The sequence below is a fragment of the Carassius gibelio genome, chromosome B5 (genome assembly GCF_023724105.1).
Source record: "Carassius gibelio isolate Cgi1373 ecotype wild population from Czech Republic chromosome B5, carGib1.2-hapl.c, whole genome shotgun sequence".
NCBI classification, from domain to species: domain Eukaryota; kingdom Metazoa; phylum Chordata; class Actinopteri; order Cypriniformes; family Cyprinidae; genus Carassius; species Carassius gibelio.
In genome coordinates, this window is record NC_068400.1 from 29,202,096 (window position 1) to 29,207,805 (window position 5,710).

The 5,710-nt window shown below is 35.7% G+C and overlaps 1 long non-coding RNA gene across 1 annotated transcript; it reads left to right on the top strand.

The window, feature by feature from the left end:
* Window positions 1–711: 711 nt before the first annotated feature.
* LOC127958548 (uncharacterized) lies at window positions 712–2,475 on the top strand. Its single transcript, XR_008154048.1, has 4 exons — window positions 712–842; window positions 981–1,107; window positions 1,212–1,298; window positions 1,438–2,475. It is a non-coding gene; the product is annotated as an uncharacterized LOC127958548 (long non-coding RNA).
* The last annotated feature ends 3,235 nt before the right edge of the window (window positions 2,476–5,710 follow it).

Consider the following 5,710-nt stretch of genomic DNA (forward strand, 5'->3'; position numbering starts at 1 on the left):
TTGTTAGGAATGTTTAGCACTTCTTTCAAAAATGTTTCAAAAACATTTCTTTATATTTTTATACTCTTTTTTTTTATTCTATTGGATGGATATAAATTTCCTTTACCTGTAGTACAGCGTTGTTCAAAAGCTGTATACACAAGAGTTTACCTATAAACAAAGTATTAAAGGTAAAAATTTATTTCATCCTGCAACTCCTTTTGTTTTGTTTTTTTGCCTTGTAAAACATCTCGTTACTAACAGCTCCAGACCTTTGTGCAAACCCATCTGGCAGACATTCATTCACAATCTGGCATCCCTAGTTCTGATTTAAAACAGATGATAGAAAACACACATTACAGTTGCCAGGTTTGCACATTACATAATTTCTTATGTACATAATTGAAAAAAATTCTTAGGTTGGTATACAGCTATGTTTTTAATGTTTTAATGGTCTATTGCTTTGCATTGTAACAATAGTCTAATATTGCAATTATAGTCTAATATTACAATTATAGTCTAATATTGCAAAATAATTTACTTGCTATAATAGTCTAATATTGACCAAATAAAATGATAATTTGAATGATTCCTTCCTCATTCTTGGAAAGGTCAAGTATGCATGAAAAGAAAGTGTTTCCGAGAAACGAGACAAATACAGATGCAGGACCAGAAACAAAAACTTAAAAATTCTCAGGGAGGGAAAACCCCTTACAAAAGCATAAAAACAAAGTAGCTGAACTTCATAATCATACACAACTTCATTAACTAGCCATTAGGGAGGTGAAAACTGAAGATTATTACCATGAAAATCGTTACAGCTGTGGTTATTCTAGGCTGCCTGCTTGTTGTAGAGGTGGAAGGTGAGTTTGATCTCTAAAGTTTGCAGATTTAAGAAATGCAAATGTAGTTTTCATACTGTGCATTTATATTGTGAACCCTGCATGGCAGGTTGTTGTAGATAATGGTAAAAAAAAAAATGCACTGTTTTTCTCTTCCAGGCCAGGCTAGATTTCTGAAGGGCAGGTGTTTTTGTGCTGACAAAGGTGTGAACATGGTTCTTTCAAAACTGATTGAGAAGATTTAAATTATTTCACCAAGTCCCTCTTGTAAAACCCAGGAGATTGTGTAACTGTATACTGTTATTTACATACAGATATTATCTAAATATTGCACATCTGTTTAAATAGGTTATAAATAATAATGCAGTGTATTTTGTCATGTTTTTGTAGTGTTACTCTGAAAAATAGAAGGCAGAAATGCTTGAATCCAGAATCTAAATTCATACAGAAATACATCATGAAGGCTGTTGAAAACAGGTTAATATAAAGCTTTAATATTTTTAATATTATATTTTGTCCATACAATATGAATAGTTCTCTGTCACGCTTTTTGTTTTAACATAATAAACAGACACAGACATAACAAACACTGTCAGCTGTTTCTGATGATTTTTAGGAGTCTGCAGAAGAAATAGCCTGCAGATGAATGAGCTATTGTAAAGTGAAGAACATGTGATATCAGCACCCTACAATCAGTAAACAACATCCTTCAGATAAATCTTGAACTGAAATTTTTCATGTAAATGTTTCCTCAATGTTTGCTTAATGTAAATCTGTTTTTCTTCTAATAAACATAATCATTAATCGCTGTTATGCATTTTAAAGTAGTAATGCAAAACATGCCTGATTATATGTACAGTCGTGCAAAATAAAGCTTTTGTTGACATTTCATAATTTTTTTAATTTTTTTTTATTTATGGTCATTCTATAGAGCATAGATTTAAAAAAAAAAAAAAACTAAATGTTATTATAAGTAGCCTGTTTGGAAGAAATATTATATTACTAAATCTGTGAAATGTGAACCTTAATTTTTAAACATAGATTTAGGTTTGCACATTAAGTCTAAAAAGTAATCTTGAAATGCAAAATGGTAAAGCTATACAAAAAAATTTTCGAGTATGGCTCTGTGTGACGTTAGATGGAGCGGAATTTCCTTATATGGGTGCTAAGAGCACTTCTGCCGGAAGAGCGCGCGCTCCCGTATAGCAGAGCACTGTGAGGCTGAGCACAGACATTCATTCACTCACTGATCAGAGCGAGAGCGTTGCGAAATGTCACAAAAGAAGTGTGTTTTTATTTGCCAGGGCAAGACAACCCTGCACAGATTACCAAAAAAAAACAGCATTAAGGGACCAGTGGATGGAGTTTATTTTTACAGAGCATCAACGCAGTTGTGCAAGTGTTTGTGTTTGTTCCCTGCATTTCGAAGATGCTTGTTTTACAAACAAGGCCCAGTTTGACGACGGATTTGCGTATCGTTTATTTCTTAAGGATGATGCAATCCCAACGAAGAAGGGTCACGATCGTGTGTTGGAACCGCAGGCGGTGAGTAAAACTGCTTAAAATATCTCTGCCTCCTTGTTAGTGCGTCCCCTCCCATGCCGGAGACCCGGGTTCGAGCCCCGCACGGAGCGAGTCGTTTCTGCTGCTGCTCTCGTTCAGTTTCAGCCTCGGGATCTGATTCTGGATCATAAATAAACGGCTGAATCTGACTGTAAGCCATGGTTTGTTTTGGATGATGGTTTTTCCCTCACGGTAATATCAGTTTCCACATGCTCTCTCAACGCAAAAGCCTACTGGCGCTCGTGATTCTTTAGCTCCGCCCAGGGCCATGCACAGACCTTTTGAGGGGCATGTGCTGAAACTGAAAAAGGGCACCCCCCTCCCTTTTTTATATCAAGATTATTTAGTAAGCCTGCATAAAAGGAAGAAATGGTCACATCTTCATGACAAATTCAATAACACAAAATAATAGTCTCAAAAGCTTTAGATTTATTGACGATTAATAACAACCATAATAATAATATTAGATAATTAGATAATATAGATAAACAGGGTTTTAAGGGCTTCTTTAACCCTAATTACAACATCAACCTTCTGTGAGCCATGTACCTGGCAAAATTTGACACTGTGGTGGACCAGGGATGTTGGTCGCTTGAAGGTCTCTTATTCACTACACTTTCCCTAAAATATGCCAGCAATAAAAAAATAAATAAAAAGTGTGAAAACTACAGTTGCAGTGAAAAGCATTTCTGAAGGATCACGTGACACTGAAGAGAACTGAACTGGAGTAAAGATGCTGAAAATTCAGCTTTGATCACGAAAATAAAATCACATTTTAAAATATATTCAAATAGAAAACAGTTATTTAAAATTGTAAAAATATTACACAATATTACTGATTTTGCTGTATTTTGGATCAAATAAATGAACCCTTGGAATGAATCATGAATTACATTCTGCATGATAAAATATAACGATTTCACAGTGATCTTCTGTAATTTTTTTTTAGTTATTAACTTACTGTATTACTTATTACTGTAGTAAAACCATGTTTTACAACGTTTTATACATGTGAGGACGAGCGGAGAGTATACCATCACGTGATTATCCTAAATGTTAATAAATTAAGTGTATCAGCAATCATAAATCATAGAAGAAATTTATTAGAAATATAGTTATGTAGGTGACGAGGATCACTCGTCGCTTTGTGTAAGTTCCAGTACGAAACAGCGCGGGGGCGCACCTGTTATGATTTTCCGATGGTAAAAACAAATTATATGTTGTTGTATTGCTAATCAATATATTGTTTTTGGCCAGAAAATGTGATTTTTTTTTTTTTTTGTCCGTCAATAAAACGGCGACGGCGCCTGCCCCAACAGGTGTCCTGACATTTTATCCTACCCTGTCAGATTTTCCTACGCGGGTGTACTGCGCACGCGCACATCAATATCGCGTCCTTTGTCTCATGCTAAACAACGATATTTAATGTATCTGCATTACTGTAAGGGTAGGTTTAGGGCTGGGGTAGGTGTAGACTTTAACAAAAACGCAATCTAATTGGTAGAAAATATTATTTATTGTTGGTTTCCTGTAACTGTATCCCTTTTAGCTACAACCGCGAATATAACACATAATTACTGTATTTGCAGTACTGTAAGGGTATGATAGGGTTGTGGTAGGTGTAGACGTTAATAAACCATAACTTTACAGTAGAATTTTCGTTGTGGAATTGTACTACCCACTGTTTTGGTGGGAGGTAGGAAAATCTGACAGCGTAGGACAAATCGACAGAACACCGGCATCACATTACATTTTCATCTAATGTTACAGGTTACAAACTAGATTTTGTAGCTATATAGACGGAGCGCTCAGTTTTTCCTGTGGTAAAATGCATTTGGCCAAAATAGCATTTTATAAAAGATGAAATGCAACTGTATGCACAGGCTATTTAAGTGTTGGCTATGACTAGATGGCAAATGCTAGCCCTCTCTCTCAGGCGACGTCCCACATGTCTCAGTCAGTGAGTCAGTCAGACATCAAATAAATAAAATATGAGCCTTTATAGATATAGTGTTTAGTAGTACTTATTAAAACAACAAGATATGTATTTACCCTTCGCAAAATTTTGTTCAGCTCAGCTGTTGTCTACTGTGCGGCTGCTGTGGAACTTCAGTTGATTTAATGAATATAGAGGGGGCGGAGTTATCAGCTTACTGACAGCTTGAGGATCGAATAAGATTTACACAAGCTCGTTTTAAGAACTTTCATTTGCTAAATATTTGTAAAACAGACAGACAGACGTAAAGGGTGACCAGTAGCATTGATCAAAAAAAAGGGCACTTCGGAGTGTAAGGGCCAAAAGGGCATGTGCTCTGCACAGGTTGAGCCCTACCTGTGCACGTGCCTGGCTCCGCCCACACGTCACGCCTCCAGCCGGTCGTGTTACGTTGATTAGCTTGTTCAGGTATGTTTGAATAGGGTTGGAGGAGCTAAAGGCCCTCCAGCCAATAGGATCAATGTTCCCCACCCCTGGTTTAAGGGAATGCTTTGGTTTTGGAACATTATCACATTTCAGACAACAACAAACCTTAATGTTTTTTATGACAATATGTTGTTATAACCAGTAAAAGATGTCGTTTTAACAACATAATTATGGAAAGTGGAATAAATAAAAGCCTAAATATGTGTGAGGCAGCAATGCATCACCTAGCTTTCAGCCTGATTACATTTGACAAGTCTGCACAGATGATGTTTGAATGATATATTATGAACTTATTACCAAAACACAACAACCATGATGTGAATTCCCAAGTTTTTATTCACTTCATAAAAATTTCAGCAGGTGCACGAATTGCATGTTTACTTAATCCCTTAATGTAAGATTTGGGGTAAACCGATTTGGCTTGCTGTTAAAAAAAAAAAAAAAAAAAAAAAAAAAAACACCTTTCATTTTTGTGTACCTAATGCGGTTTAGGTCTATACGTTTAATTAACCAATCTCACATTTTTTATGTGCAGGATGATAGCCTACTTCCGTCCTGGATTTTCTAGTTAAACAATCTTTGAAAACTAATCTTAAATTTTTCAAAATGAAGACCCGACATCCAAAAACAAAAAAAAACAACTCCTGGGTGTTGCCTCAAATTGCATTTGTCGTTAGCTTGCCTGAAGCTGAAGGACAAAGTAGTCAACTTTGAATTACAGAATTGATATAAATAAAAAGCCCATACCTAACCCTTTAAATACTCATAAAAGCATTGTATTGATGTTTTATTTATTTTTTTGTCTCCAAAAGCAACTTAGGTGTTTAGGCTCATTTACAATCCATGTATGGCTCCCTCTACTGGAACGTTAGAGAATAACAAATGTAACATGTCTCGTAGTAAC